This window comes from Artemia franciscana, chromosome 14 (genome assembly GCF_032884065.1).
Source record: "Artemia franciscana chromosome 14, ASM3288406v1, whole genome shotgun sequence".
NCBI classification, from domain to species: domain Eukaryota; kingdom Metazoa; phylum Arthropoda; class Branchiopoda; order Anostraca; family Artemiidae; genus Artemia; species Artemia franciscana.
The window spans coordinates 29,592,706-29,609,708 of NC_088876.1; the positions used below are offsets into that span (position 1 = coordinate 29,592,706).

The 17,003-nt window shown below is 33.8% G+C and overlaps 1 protein-coding gene across 3 annotated transcripts in view; it reads right to left on the reverse strand.

The window, feature by feature from the left end:
- The window catches only part of LOC136035551 (uncharacterized), a 128,432-nt gene that overhangs the window by 43,183 nt on the left and 68,246 nt on the right, over positions 1–17,003 (reverse strand). The window lies entirely within an intron of this gene.

Consider the following 17,003-nt stretch of genomic DNA (forward strand, 5'->3'; position numbering starts at 1 on the left):
GAATTAAAAAATTGATTTTCTAATAGAATAAAAAAAAATACAGGGCTTGCCAAGTTGTCATTTATTTGGCAGTACTAAGATGCGTGATTTAGGATGTGTAAAGTTATATAGGTTTAGTTTCTGACAAGCTCCATGGATTGTTTGTGGTTGTATCATACAGCCTGAATTGTTGGTGCGAGGGGCTGTTCTACCGACAGTTACTTCGACTGGCTAGGGAGCTCTTGGTGGGGCCTCTATCAAATTACCTTTTATTGGGTTCAAATGCAACACATTGCTACCAATTGATACCTAACACTGCTTTTCACTGTGTGGCAAGAGTAACACTTTGGTTTTGTCTAGTATCCGCAAGGGTCTAACCTCCGCAGTTTTTACGGAAAGTGTGAACCTCAGGCCGTGTTTATGAAAAAAACGTCACATTTTCGAAAGCTGCGTTACAGTGTGGGAGTTGAAGCGGAGTTTTATATTCTATTTTGGTGAGCACTATCTGAAGGTTTACATCTCAACTTTCGCTCAACTGAGCAAGGTTTCAGCTTCGACTGGTAAGCTCCGTTCTAACTGGCAAGAAGAGAGGCACCAGTTTCAAATCGAAGCTAAACTAGAATAGAAAAGTGCTTAAGATGCGCGACGACGACCTGGCCACCAAAGAAATTGGGGCTTTCCTTTGCTCCTTTGTAATTATAACGTTGGCCCGCGGCAAAAAATCTACTCTTGAACCAAGACAGATAGATTTTTTTTAAATGCTGATAAATAGTCCTTGATGAGCTGATCGAAGTATATGAGATCCGTTTTTCATTAAGATTTAAACAAAAATTGAGGGATTGGCAACCTCAAGATTGTGGTACTTACTGCTAATACTACTACAACTAACAGCTCAATGAAGCGCCAAGCCACCTGAGGCTACCACAGCTACATGCTAACACTACGAAGATGGAAGGGTAAGTAAGAATACATGGTTAGACCATGGTCATCTTCTTAGTTAATGGGTTGTTAACTTATGCAAATTACTTTATCTTTTATTTAATCAAAATAATGGGAAAACAGGATTCAGAAACAAATGAGGGAGTTTTAATTAACAATTGGCTAATAGACCCGGGGATGATTATGCAGTATGAGCATATAAGTATGATTATGAAAGCAACAGATAGCTTTATAGTACCAACTAGGTCCGATAGCATTATATTGACTTAAGTCCCGTCCATCCTTGAAGGTCTTGGGGTCTCTTTCTTCGGATTGGTGTGGATATACCTTCTGTATGCCTGACAATCTTCTGCTAGGCGAATAAGGTCAGATAGAAAATGCGGCGCAAAATTCCCCTTCCACCTATTTAACATTATATTGCAAGTTGTGTATTCTTTCATGATGTATATCATTAAAAAGGCTTCAAAGGGGTCAACAACGTCAGTTTTAATATACACCATGAAAGAAAGAATTCGAATCGAAAGTTTCAGACAATTTAAAGACTTGATAATAACATTCGGCTGTTAGGGCTTCGTCATCTTTGTCGATGAGGAGCTTAAAACTTTTCCTAGTTGATATAGTTATTATTTCCTAATATGTATCTTGGCCTAACAAATAATTTTTTATACATATAGGGCAATACAAAACTTATCTCCAACCGGTTATGCAACAATCTATATATATATATATAAAAATGTAGTGTCCGTCTGTCTGTCACTAAGTATGACGTAAATATATAAAAAAACTAACTAAAAAAAACTTAAAAGAATTAAAAACTATCTTCTATAAAAAAAAACCGAAAAAAGAAAAAAAACTAAGAGAAAACTAAAAAGGAAAAAACTAAAAAAAAACTAAAAAGAAAAAATAAAAAATAAAAAAAAACAAAAAAAAAACAACTAAAAAAGAAAAGAAAAGAAAAGAAAAGATGAAATTAAAAAAAAGAAACAACTAAAAAAGAAAAATAAGGAAAAACTAAAAAAAGAAAAATAAGGAAAAACTAAAAAAAAGGAAAAACTAAGAAAGAAAAAACTAAAAAAAAACTAAAAAAAAAGAAAAAACAAAAACTAAAGAAAAAGTAAAAATGCATCACTATGACATAGTTTGGTAATTATTTTTGTAAAGAGTAGCTGCAGTTATATGATTTCCATAATTCGTGGATAGATACATACCACTAACTAGGATCTATAAGATGGTACTGTAAATTTTAAACCATAAGGGTGCAACACGAATAAAAAAGATTAGGTTTAACAAAAGTCAATATAGACGTTTTTTTAAAATCCTTTCTAACAACATCCTTTCTTATACAACTTTCTTATATATATACACATTATTAGCTTCTGATGCTTTTGAGGATACAGATATGCTGTTCCATTTCGCTGTGAAGAGGGACGCGCAAGTAATTATAAGTTTTTAGAGGACAATCATCTTCAGGATGAGGTGTTAGGAGCTTGTGCAAATTAGCTTACCTCATTTTGGCTTCGTGCCAGATTTAGCCCCGGCGGGGGAGTGGGGGTTAAGGGGACAGTACCTTACTCCCTCCAGTGAAAACTGATGAATTGTATAAACTGATATCATAAATATCCTACTTACTGATAATAGATAGCGAAAAAACAAAACAAAAACGAGGGGTTAGACACTTATACCAATTTATCTACCTTTTATTTGCCTCTGATACGTTTAACGGTACATACATACAATTAAGGTTTATGGGGTTAAGGTTTTATGGTTTATGTTACAAATAACACATAACTACAGGTTAACGTTTATGGGCCGATTTATGTACATTTTACTTGCTTCTGATACGTTTAAGGGTACATACATACAATTAAGGTTTGTAGGGTTAAGGTTTTATGGTTTATGTTACACATAATACATAACCACAGGTTAAAGTTTATGGGCCAATTTATGTACATTTCACTTGCTTTTGATACGCTTAAGGGTACATACATACAATTATGGTTTGTGGGGTTAAGGTTTATACGCCAATTTATGTACATTTCACTTGCTTCTGATACGTTTAAGGGTACATACATACAATTAAGGTTTATGGGGTTAAGGTTTTATGGTTTATGTAACACATAACACAAAACCACAGGTTAAGGTTTATGGACCAATTTATCTACATTTTATTTGCTTCTGACACGTTTAAATAAATACAATTAAGGTTTATGGGGTTAAGGTTTTATGGGCCAATTTATGTACATTTCACTAGCTTCTGATACGTTTAAGGGTACATACATACAATTAAGGTTTATGGGGTTAAGGTTTTATGGTTTATGTAACACATAACACATCACCACAGGTTAAGGTTTATGGACCAATTTATCTACATTTTATTTGCTTCTGATACGTTTAAGGGTACATACATACAATTAAGGTTTATGGGGTTAAGGTTTTATGGCTTATGTCACAAATAACACATAGCCACAGGTTAAGGTTTATGGGCCAATTTATGTACATTTCACTTGCTTCTGATACGTTTAAGGGTACATACATACAATTAAAGTTTATGGGGTTAAGGTTTTATGGTTTATGTTACAAATAACACCTAACCAAAGGTTAAGGTTTATGGACCAATGTTTGTCCATTTCACTTGCTTCTGATATGTTTAAGGGTACATAAATACAATTAAGGTTTATGGGGTTAAGGTTTTATGGTTTATGTTACAAATAACAAATAACCACAGGTTAAGGTTAATGGGCCAATTTGTGTACATTTCAGTTGCTTCTGACGCGTTTAAGGGTACATAGATACAATTAAGGTTTATGGGGTTAAGGTTTTATGGTTTATGTTACACATAACACATAACCACAGGTTAAGGTTTATGGACCAATTTATCTACATTTTTTTTGCTTCTGATACGTTTAAGGGTACATATATACCATTAAGGTTCAATTAAGGTTTAAAGTCAATATAAAATTTTTAAATCCCTTTCTTGGATACCTAAACTGGTATTGCTCCTATAACAATTTTATTAGCTAGGCCGACAAAAGGTTGCTACAACACTTGACGTTGTCTAAGCACGTAAATCTGTTTCAATTAGTTCTTATTTGCTATAAAGAGATTGGCTATAACTGCAATTTTGTTGCAGTGAACTATAACTGGGAAAGTTTAATGAGAAACATATTTTTGAGAACTCAGATAACTTTCAACCAATACCATACCCCAAACCAAATATTATGGGTAGAACAAGCGTTTTTTAGTTTTCAAAGTGTCAAGAGTCTCTAAGAGTTAGAAATAACCCCCAAGTCCAAATCGTAACAAATCCTAACATCCTGTTATGTTTTTACTTATGTAAAAATTTAGGTGTAAACTTTGTATACTAAGCGTACGAAACTGTGTACTAAAATTTAGGTGTATACTTAAGTAAGAGAGACCTTCCTCTATATAATTATCTCTCCTTCTATATGCTATTTATGTATATATATATATATATATATATATATATATATATATATATATATATATATATATATATATATATATATATATATATATATATATATATATATATAAGTTGTCTGTGTGTGTGTCGAGTGACGTCATGTTTGTGTGTCGACTGACGTCATGTTTGTTTATTGACGAAATTACACATCGGGACACAAATGACGACCGGGACACCGGGACATAGGGAATATAAATGACGACCGGGACACTCAAAGAGAAAGCGAACGGGACACAAGGAATGTTCGATTAGCAATCACCATCAACAAAGCACCGGGACACAAATGACGACCGGGACACAGGGAATATAAATGACGACCAGGACACTCAAAGAGAAATTACAGACCGGGACACCGGAACACAAATGACGACCGGGACACCGGGACACCGGGAATATAAATGACGACCGCGACACTCAAAGAGAAATTACAGACTGGGACACCGGGACACAAATGACGACCGGGACACAGGGAAACAACAACAACGGGGATGCCGGGGGGCACAGGGGGATATATAAATGACGACACGGACACAGGGAATGTTCGATTAGCAATCACCATCAACAAAGCTCAAGGGCAATCATTAGAATAATGAGGTATAGATCTGAATATAGATATTTTTTTTCCCATGGACAATTATATGTTGCATATTCAAGACTCGGTAAACCTGACAATCTATTTATATGCACAGACAATGGGACAGCCAAGAATGTTGTATATTCGCAAGTTTTACGTAGTTAAAAATATATATCTATATATATATATATATCTATCTATATTCACAGGTGGGACACAGGGACACAACTACAATGGCGCGTAACTAATATGGCGCGTAACGACCAGCGCGCACGGGGGGGGGGGCTTGGGGGGCGCGAAGCGCCCCCACCAACTAGGTGTTGGGGTGGCGCAAAGCGCCACCCCAACAGCTAGTATCTATATATATAAAAATAAGTTGTCTGTGGATCTGTGGATCAGGTGCATATGACGTCTGAATTATTTCACACTAATACAAAAGAAGAAAAAAAACTAAAAAAGCTAAAAAACTAAAAAAAACTAAAAAAAGGTAAAAAACTAAAAACTAAAAAAAAACCGAAAAAACTAAAAAAAGGCAAAAACTACAAAAAAAACTAAAAACTAATAAAAAAAAACTAAAAAAGCTAAAAAACTGAAAAAACTAAAAAAACCAAAAAAAGGTAAAAAACTAAAAAAAAACTAAAAACTAAAAAAGAAAAAAACTAAAAACAAGGAAAAAACTGAAAAATAAAAGATAAAAAGGAAAAAACTGAAAAATAAAAGATAAAAAGAAAGCTAAAAAATATGAATAATATATATAAAAATAAGTTGTCTGTCTGTCTGTGGATCTGTGGATCAGGTGCATATGACGTCTGAATTATTTCACACTAATACAAAAGAAGAAAAAAAACTAAAAAAGCTAAAAAACTAAAAAAAAACTAAAAAAAGGTAAAAAACTAAAAACTAAAAAAAAACTGAAAAAACTAAAAAAAGGCAAAAACTACAAAAAAACTAAAAACTAATAAAAAAACTAAAAAAGCTAAAAAACTGAAAAAACTAAAAAAACTAAAAAAAAGGAAAAAACTGAAAAATAAAAGATAAAAAGGAAAAAACTGAAAAATAAAAGATAAAAAGAAAGCTAAAAAATATGAATAAAAATAAAAAAAAATAAAAAAGATAAAAACTACAAAAAAAACTAAAAAGAAAAAACGAAAAAAAAAATAAAAAAGCTAAAAAAAAGGCAAAAACCAATAAAAAAACTAAAAAGAAAAAAAGTAAAAAAACTAAAAAATTATTTCATCATATAATATGACGTCTGAATTATTTCATCATATACCAATTCGAAAACGAATGTATTCAAGCCGATGTAGCTGAGTTGATAAGGCGTTATGTTCCAGGTTCTAGGTTCAAGAGGTTCCAGGTTCGAACTTTGGCTTTAGCATTAATATAAAAGAAGCAAAAATCTAAAGAAGGTAAAAACTACAAAAAAAACTAAAAAGAAAAAAAAGAAAAAATCTAAAAAGGCTTAAAAACTAAAAAAACTAAAAAAAAAGGTAAAAAACTAAAAAAAAACTAAAAAAAGTAAAAACCATAAAATAAACTAAAAACTAATAAAAAAAAACTGAAAAAAGCTAAAAAACTAAAAAGAACTAAAAAAGGTAAAAACTAAAATAACTAAAAAAGAAAAAAACTAAAAAAAGGAAAAAAACTGAAAAATAAAGGAGAAAAAGAAAACTAAAAAAATATGAATAAAAATAAAAAAACTAAAAAGATAAAAACTTCAAAAAAAAACTAAAAAGAAAAAAGAAAAAAACTAAAAAACCTAAAAAAGGTAAAAACCAATAAAAAAACTAAAAAGAAAAAAAGGGAAAAAATTAAAAATTTATTTCATCATATACCAATTCAAAAACGAATGTATACCGGGATGACGACCGGGACACAGGGAATATAGATGACGACCGGGACGCAGGGACACAACTACAACGATGACGCCGGGGGCACAGGGGGGATATATAAATGACGACGGGGACACGTGCAATGTTCGATTAGCAATCACCATCAACAAAGCTCAAGGGCAATCATTAGAATCATGTTCCCATGGACAATTATATGTTGCATGTTCAAGAGTCGGTATGCAATGGCACTCGACTTGCCGTAAAAAAAACAATGGAAAACCTAATAGAGGCCACAATCCTGACAGGGCCTTTTGAGGGTGAGGCTGTTCTTATTCCTCGCATTCCCATGATTCCAACGGATCTGCCTTTTCAATTTAAAAGATTGCAATTCCCAATTCGATTAGCATTTGCAATCACCATTAACAAAGCTCAAGGTCAATCATTAAAAAAATTACCAATAATACTTTTAAGAAATATCAACCCACCAAAGCTTTGCAATGGCACGCGACTTGCCGTAAAAAAAAAACAATGGAAAACCTAATAGAGGCCACAATCTTGACAGGGCCTTATGAGGGTGAGGCTGTTCTTATTCCTCGCATTCCCATGATTCCAACGGATCTGCTTTTTCAATTTAAAAGATTGCAACACAGACAATGGGACAGCGAAGACTGTTGTATATTCACAAGTTTTACGTAGTTAATTTGTATTGTATCTATCTATCTATCTATCTATATAAAAACGAGTTGTGTGTATGCATGTTTGTTTGTTTGTAAAAAGAGCGTTTGCATATGACGTCATTATTAGTACATACGGCTTTGTATATGGACAGACAATGGGAAAGCCAAGAATGTTGTATATTCGCAATTTTTACGTAGTTTGAAACACATATATAAATCTATCTATATTCAGAGGTGGGACACAGGGACACAACTACAATGGCGCGTAACGAATATGGCGCGTAACGACTTACAAGCGCGGGGGGGCTTGGGGGGGCGCGAAGCGCCCCACCAACTAGGTGTTGGGGTGGCGCGAAGCGCCACCCCAACAGCTAGTATATATATATAAATAAGTTGTTTGTCTGTCTGTCGACTGACTTCATTATAAGGATTGAGCTGTATGTCGTCATGAAGTTAGTCATCATATACCTTTTCAAAAACGAATGTATTCAAGCCGAAGTAGCTGAATTGGTAAAGCGTTATATTCCAGGTTCTAGGTCCGAGAGGTTCCAGGTTCGAACCTTGACTTTAGCATTAATACAAAAGAACAAAAAAAAACTAAAAAAGGTAAAAACTACAAAAAAATACTAAAAAGAAAATACTAAAAAAAACTAAAAACTACAAAAGAAAAAAAAACTAAAAAAAACTAAAAAAAAGGTAAAAACTACAAAAAAACTAAAAAGAAAAAAAACTAAAAACTAATAAAAAACTAAGAAAAGGAAAAAAACTGAAAATTAGAGGAGAAAAAGAAAACTAAAAACCGGGACACAGGGAATATAAATGACGACCGGGACACTCAAAGAGAAATTACAGACTGGGACACTGGGACACAAATAGCGACCGGGACATATAAATGACGACCGGGACACTCAAAGATAAATTACAGACCGGGATACCGGGACACAAATGACGACCGGGACACCGGGACACAGGGAATATAAATGACGACCAGGACGCTCAAAGACAAATTACAGACTGGTACAATGTGACACAAATGACGACCGGGATGCTGGGAATATAAATGACGACCGGGACACAGTGACACAACTACACGGGGACGCCGGGGGCACAGGGGGATATATAAATGACGACGGGGACACAGGGAATGTTCGATTAGCAATCACCATCAACAAAGCTCAAGGGCAATCGTTAGAATAATGAGGTATAGATCTGAATACGGATTGTTTTTCCCATGGACAATTTTATGCTGCATGTTCAAGAGTCGGTAGACCTGACAATCTATTTATATGCACAGACAATGGGATATCGAAAAATGTTGTATATTCGCAAGTTTTACGCACTCAAAGAGAAATTACAGACTGGGACACTGGGACACAAATAACGACCAGGACGTATAAATGACGACCGGGACACTCAAAGATAAATTACAGACCGGGACACCGGGATACAACAGCTAGTATATATATAAAAATAAGTTGTCTCTCTGTCTGTCGAGTGACGTCATTATTATAAGGATTGAGCTGTATGTCGTCATGAAGTTAGTTGTCGTCATGTTTGTTATGACGATGCTGAGTATATGACGTCATTTTAAGTATTTAAGAAGATCGTTCAAAGAGAAATTTTTAATTGTAAAATGACTGAAGAACCTACAATGGCAACAGCCGAGGTAGCTGCTCAAAGAGTCTATGCCAACATACTTGCGACTGATAGAGAAAGTAAGAAAAGAAAGCGTGCCGAGAAATCACAAGAACAGCATGAAAACAGGCTTACGGCTGATAGAGAAAGTAACAAAAGAAAGCATGCCGAAAAATCACAAGAACAGCATGAAAACAGGCTTGCGGCTAATAGAGAAAGTATGAAAAAAAAACGTGCCGAGGAACCACAACAACAGTGTGAAAACAGGCTTGCGTCTCAGAGAGACATCACCAAAAGAAAGCGTGCCGAGGAATCACAACAACAGCGTGAAATTAGGCTTGCGTCTCAAAGAGAAATCATCAAAAGAAAGCGTGCCGAGGAATCACAAGACCAACCTGAAAATTTTCGCCTGGCATTCAGGTACAGCCCAGTCGATGATTATAGCTTGAGTAGATGTGTTCAAATCGGGACAATGTCAAAAATTTGTCCCTATTGCAAGGCCTTGTAATTTAATGGTGAAACAATGGGAATGTGTTGCGCCTCAGGAAAAGTTAAACTTCCTCTACTGGCTGCATCACCAGAGCCATTGAAGACTTTGCTTACTGGAACTAAGTCAGCATCTAAGCGTTTTTTTTTATCACAGATCAGAAAATATAACTCATGTTTCCAAATAACGTCGTTTGGTGCCCAAATTGAAAATCCGTATCAATTTATGCCTACTTTCAAAGTAATAGGGCAAATTTATCATAGAGCAGGGTCCCTTCTGCAATTCTCGGGCGAGAATCATAAATTTTTACAACTGTACTTCATCAATGATAGAAATTCTGAATTGAATGCACGTTGCGAAATTTCTCCCGACGTTGAAAGGACTATCGTTTCCCAACTGCAACATCTTTTCCACGAAAATAATTTAGTGCGTCTGTTAAAAATAGCCATCGATTTGATGCCTACTGATACGCATAAAATTGTTATTTCCGCTGACAAAACGCCTCCTGGCCAACATGTGCGTAGATACAATGCTCCAACTATCGACGAAGTGGCAATCATTATGGTCGGCGATCAGTTTTTACCTCGAGATATTATTCTTCATAAGCAAAACGCTCAGTTGGTAAGAATTGCTGAAACTCATCGATGCTACGATGCCCTACAATATCCTATCATATTTTGGGATGGAGCCGACGGCTATCACTGTAATATTAAATTGATAAATCCAGCCACTAACAAAGAAATGAATAAGAAATGCAGCGCAATTCATTATTATTCCTATAGACTAATGATTCGGCAGGATTTCTCACAGGGTTTCCACCACACGTGCTACAACTAAAAATAGGCGTACCAATAATATTGTTACGAAATATAAACCCTCCAAAGCTTTGCAATGGCACGCGACTTGCCGTAAAAAAACAATGGAAAACGTAATAGAGGCAACAATCTTGACAGGGCCTTTTGAGGGTGAGACTGTTCTTATTCCTCGCATTCCCGTGATTCCAACGGATCTGCCTTTTCAATTTAAAAGATTGCAATTCCCAATTCGATTAGCATTTGCAATCACCATCAACAAAGCTCCAGGGCAATCATAGCTAGTATCTATATATATATATAAAAATAAGTTTATTGTTTGTCTGTCTGTCGACTGATGTCATGTTTGTGTGTCGACTGACGTCATTGTGAGGATTGAGCATTATATACCGTCATGAAGTTGTTTGTCGACTGACCTCATGTTTGTCGACTGACGAAATTACAGACCGGGTCACCGGGACACAGGGAATATAAATGACGACCAGGACACAAATGACGACCGGGACACAGGAAATATAAATGACGACCGGGACACAGGGACACAACTACAACGGGGACGCCGGGGGGCACAGGGGGAAATATAAAAGACGGGGACACAGGGAATGTTCGATAAGCAATCACCATCGACAAAGCTCAAGGGCAATCATTAGAATAATGAGGTATAGATCTGAATACGGATTGTTTTTCCCATGGACAATTTTATGTTGCATGTTCAAGAGTCGGTAAACAGGACAATCTATTTATATGCACAGACAATGGGACAGCGAAGAATGTTGTATATTCGAAAGTTTTACGTAATTAAAAACATATATATATCTTATCTATATTCACAGGTGGGATACAGGGACATAACTACAATGGCGCGTAATTAATATGGCGCGTAACGACTTACGCGCGGGGGGGGGGGGGGGTGCGAAGCGCCCCCACCAACTAGGTGATGGTGAGCAGCTAGTATATATAACAGCTAGTATATATATATATATATATATATATATATATATATATATATATATATATATATATGTATATATATATATATATATATATATATATATATATATATATATATATATATATATATATATATATATATTGGTGAAATTTACATTATTATTGAATTTACAATTCAAGCAATTATATTTTATTTTAACTGTCCTTGGTACAGAGAAAATATTTCTAATATTTAAAATATAAAACTAAGTTAAAAGTAGAAAATCAACAACAAAAAATCTAATGAATTTAGAAGGAAAAAATAACTGATTTTTAATCATAGAGTCACTTTCAGGCTCCTCAGACTCAGAGCATAATCTGTTTTGATTAATTTTCATGGGCAAGGGAGGGTGAGAAATAAATAAAACCTCTCATTTAGCAAAAATAGCACTACACGCAGAAGAACAGTTTTCGAAATTTGATATAGAGGTTTATAGAGGGAATAGACAATATATATATATATATATATATATATATATATATATATATATATATATATATATATATATATATATATATATATATATATATATATATATATATATATATATATATATATATATATATATATCATGAAAAGAGAAATCACCAATGCAACAGCACAAACACAAAAAAAAGAAAAAAAAAGAAAAAGAGAGAGACAGAAGGAGAAAAGGAAGACTGTTTTCCTAAATTAGTGATTAATATAGACCAGCACTTGAATGAGGCCTTAACCCTACTCATCCATACAATCACATAGGTCAAACAGCATAGCCATACACAATAAACCATAAAGAATAATCCATGGACAGGCAGTCATGTCGTCAATAAGCATAAGTCGTCATTTACCAAACAATAGAAAAAATAATAAAGACAAATAATTCAGACGCAACAACCCAACACAAGGGATCATCAGGAGAATACACTGGCCTATATAGGGTTTCGCCACTTTAAATTCTCTACCCAGCACAGTGTTGTGGCTACCACAGAATATCCATGGCATCCCCGTGTCAGGTATCACCCCCAAAATACATGCCTATGAAAGAAGAAAAAAAAAAAAAACAGCAAATGTAAAACAACCAAGTAACACCAAAACAAGCTTATCCTGTTATTACATCCCTCTTTTTAGCAACAATAGGTAAACTAAATATAATAAATTTTACCAAATCACAAATATTAACACATTGCAAAAAACCTGAATGAACTAAACAATTATAGAATTCATCTTTACCAAGTGGCTAATTTTAAAAAAAAAATCCGCTCAATTAGAAACACAATTCAAAATAAATGGCGCTGCAACAACAATTCTCGAACCTCCGAAATTAGTTGAAAATTTCTTTAAGTATTTCTAGATAATTCTTTTGATATTTAATTTAAAAGTTCGTTATAATGAAAACTAAATTTTTTAAATTGTCAAGTTAATTTATTTGCAGAAACACCTCTTGATATCAATTTTTGGCTTAAGATTTTACATCTATTTTTAAAATCAATATAATTACTACAAATCCTTGCATAACGAAGTAACTGTGAGAAAAACGCTGAATATGTGATATTTGAGTGCATATTACTTTCAGGGAATGGGAAACTAATCACTTCAAAATCAAAATCATCCGTTTTATTATACATTTTAAAACTTAATTTATTATTATCACAAATATTAATATTTAAATCTAAGAAATGATCTTCATGACCAGCGCCATGACTAGGTTCAAGAATAAGCTCTGATGGATATATATTTTAGAAATATCAATGAAATCCTTACAATTTAAGATCAAAATATCATCTAAATATCTTTTATTATTTGACAAAACATGTTTTAAATTAATTGGATTATTCTTATCCATCATATATTTATATTCTAGTTGACTTAAAAACAAGTCAGCTATAAATGGGCTGGCATTCCCCCCCATGGGAATTCCCACAACTTGCTTGTACAAATCACCACCAAATTTTATATAAGTATTGTATAAAACAAATTCCAATAACTCAAAAATCATATCCAAGCTGTAACATCTCAAGTTAACTGTAGTATTAAAGCAATTTGTCCATATAGCTTTTTTATTATAAGTGTCTATTTTTAAGAACCTTTTACTAGATAAGAGGAAAGATTTTTTGATAACAGTTTTTAAATTATCAAACACTACATTAAGTGATAAATGTAGTAAAAGTAATAATACATTGTCGCAAAATCGAAAGACTCAATTCTTTTAGCTGAAACCATTGTTAAAGAGTCTATCACCTGCAGTGAATTATTAACACTCCAATATGGATTAAAATTCGAAAATTTTTTAATACCAGAACAATAGGTTTTAAGTTTATTTACAATTTCCTTTAAAATTAAAGAGAGGTCAGTAGCAGCAATGCGGGTTGGACATTTAGCTGCTCCAGCAATAAACCGTGGTTTAGGGGGATTCTTATGAAATTTTACAGTCCAATATAGGAAAGGGAACTTTTTATCATTGTCATTTATTTTAATATTAAAATTTTTAAAAAGTATTTCTTCAGTATTTTCAATTAAATTCTCATCCTCTTTATTTACCTTTTCGTAAACATTAGTTGTGCATAACTCCCTTTTTAAGATATCACAATACAGCTTCTAACAAATTATGGCAAAATTATTATTAGCTTTATCCACTGGCACAATTACAAATTCATTCTTTAGATTAGCAATTGCTTGTTTAATCTTCGCATTATAAAATAATGATTTAGTGTTATTATTTTTTTAGTTAGAATATATTTTATTTCTTATTCTACTAATAATTAAATTCTTCCAACTTTGAAAACTCTCTTTATTTTTATTCTCTTTCTTACACCACTTATCAATAAATAAATCAAAATCATTTTCCAAGCCATCAAGAACACTCGATGGTTTCGGATGAAGAGAAAGACGGAAATTAGCCCCTTTATTCATTATAATTTGAAGATCATTTTGCTTTATTATTGAAAAGTCCCCTGTTATAACATGTTTGTAAGTAGGATTTACAAATGGGCCAAGTTGCTTACAATTACAAACCGGTTTCCAATTTATATCACTATCTAATCTTTTTAGTATTAAATTATAATTAAAAATAATTTGCCCAATAGTTTTTGAAAATTTATAAGTTAAAACTGGACTATCATTATAATTCAAATTACTAGGAAGGGCCTGTTTCACATTCCGCTGATTTAAAATTTCTGGTAAATTAATATCTTCAATCTGCTTACAAGTAAAATTAACAGGTAAATACAATCTGTTATCCTTATTACTAATCTTATCGAACTTTTTCTTTTTTGAAATAAATTTCGTTTTAGTTAGAATGCAAATTGTATCACATATTACTTTAAAATTATAATCAAGAGCTGTATTATTCTTAACAATCCAGAAAAGTTTGATTAGATTCCTCTTGGATAAATTATTTAGACATTTTATTACAGAAATCATACCCCTAGATTCAAGTAGCTGGCATAGATCTATAGAAAGCATATGTACATCTAATTCATTTTTTCTATTATTTTTCCTATGTCCTGTCGATCGTTTTTTACGTTTAGTAGGACAAGTCAAAGAAGGCAAATATACAACATTCTTGGCTTTCCCATTGTCTGTGCATATACAAAGCCTTATGTATTTACAATGACGTCATACGCAAACGCTCTTTTTACAAACAAACAAACATGCATACACACAACTTGTTTTTATATAAATAGATAGATGCAATACAAATTAACTGCGTAAAACTTGCGAATATACAACATTCTTCGCTGTCCAATTGTCGCTGCATATAAATAGATTGTCAGGTTTACCGACCCTCGAACATGCAACGTACAATTGTCCATGGGAAAAACAATCAGTATTAAGATCTATACCACATTTTTCTAATGATTGACCTTGAGCTTTGTTGATGGTGATTGCAAATGCTAATCGAATTGGGAATTGCAATCTTTTAAATTGAAAAGGCAGATCCGTTGGAATCATGGGATTGCGAGGAATAAGAACAGCCTCACCCTCAAAAGACCCTGTCAAGATTGTGGACTCTATTACGTTTTCCATTGTTTTTTTTTTACAGCAAGTCGCGTGCCATTGCAAAGCTTTGGTGGGTTTATGTTACGTAACAATATTATTGGTACGCCTATTTTTCGTTGTAGCACGTATGGTGGAAACCCTGAAAGATCTACGGAATTTAAAAATTCAGATGGATAATTAACCGCCTCATTTGGTTCCAAAACTGTGTCGACTGACTTGTAAAGGACTGCCTGGTCTCGAATCTTGGTCAAAACAATATTGTTGATTTCGTGGACGTCTATATTTTTGGGTGCAAGAATCGCTCTTTCACTTAGCCATTTATTATTTTTATAATTGTTTAGAATATTCGGAAATACTTTTTCAATCAATTCATTTATGGACGTCACTAAATTACAGAATTCAGCAGGTAGTTGTATACGTCCTGAAATTGAGTCTACTGGGAGCTTTCCGTTTCCAATTGCCAGCAATTGATCTGAAAAAGTTTGACCAGAGTCATCGTTTTGCAATCGGACACGCATATTTGTGGTTAATTTTAATGTCTTTACGTGTGCCCATAAATTAGAATTTTTCAGGCAAGCATTCATTTCGTCTGCAGGGGTTGATCTAGGTATTATAGGTAATGTTTGCCTGAAATCTCCCGCAAGCAATATTAATATGCTGCCAAGAAATTTCGCAACGTGCATTCAATTCAGAATTTCTATCACTGATGAAGAACAATTGTAAAAAATTTATGATTCTCGCCTGAGAATGGTAGAAGGGACCCTGCTCTATGATAAATTTGCCCTTTTACTTTGAAAGTAGGCATAAATTGATCTGGATTTTCGATTTGGGCACCAAACGACGTCATTTGGAAGCATGAGTTATATTTTCTGATTTTTGATAAAAAAAAAAGCTTAGATTCAGACGTAGTTCCAGTAAGCAAAGTCTTCAATGGCTCTGGCGGTGCAGCCAGTTGAGGAAGTTTAACTTTTCCTGAGGCGCAACACATTCCCATTGTTTCACCATTAAATTTCAAGGCCTTGCAGTAGGGACAAATTTTAGGCATATTCCCGATTTAAACCCATCTACTATAATCATCGACTGGGCTGTACCTGAATGCCATGCGATAATTTTCACGTTGCTCTTGTGATTCCTCGGCACGCTTTCTTTTGGCATTATCTCTTGAAGCCGCAAGCCTGTTTTCACGTTGCTCTTGTGATTCCTCGGCACACCTTCTTTTATCACTTTCTCTTTTAGCAGCAAGTCTGGTTTCGCTTTGCTCTGGTAGTTTCTCGACACGCCTTCGTTGACGGAAATTGCACATTCCTAATCTGGCATTATCTCTTGAAGCCGCAAGCCTGTTTTCTTGCTGTTCTTGTGATTCCTCGGCACGCTTTCTTTTCTTACTTTCTCTATCAGTCGCAAGTCTTTTGGCATAGACTCTTTGAGCAGCTTCCTCGGCTGTTGCCATTGTAGGTTCTTCAGTCATTTTACCATTACACATTTTTCCGTCCACGATCTTCTTACAATTAAAAATTTGTCTTTGAACGAATTTCTTAAATACCTTTAATGACGTCATCGTCATAACAAACATGACGACAACTAACTTCATGCCGATATGACGACATGACGTCAC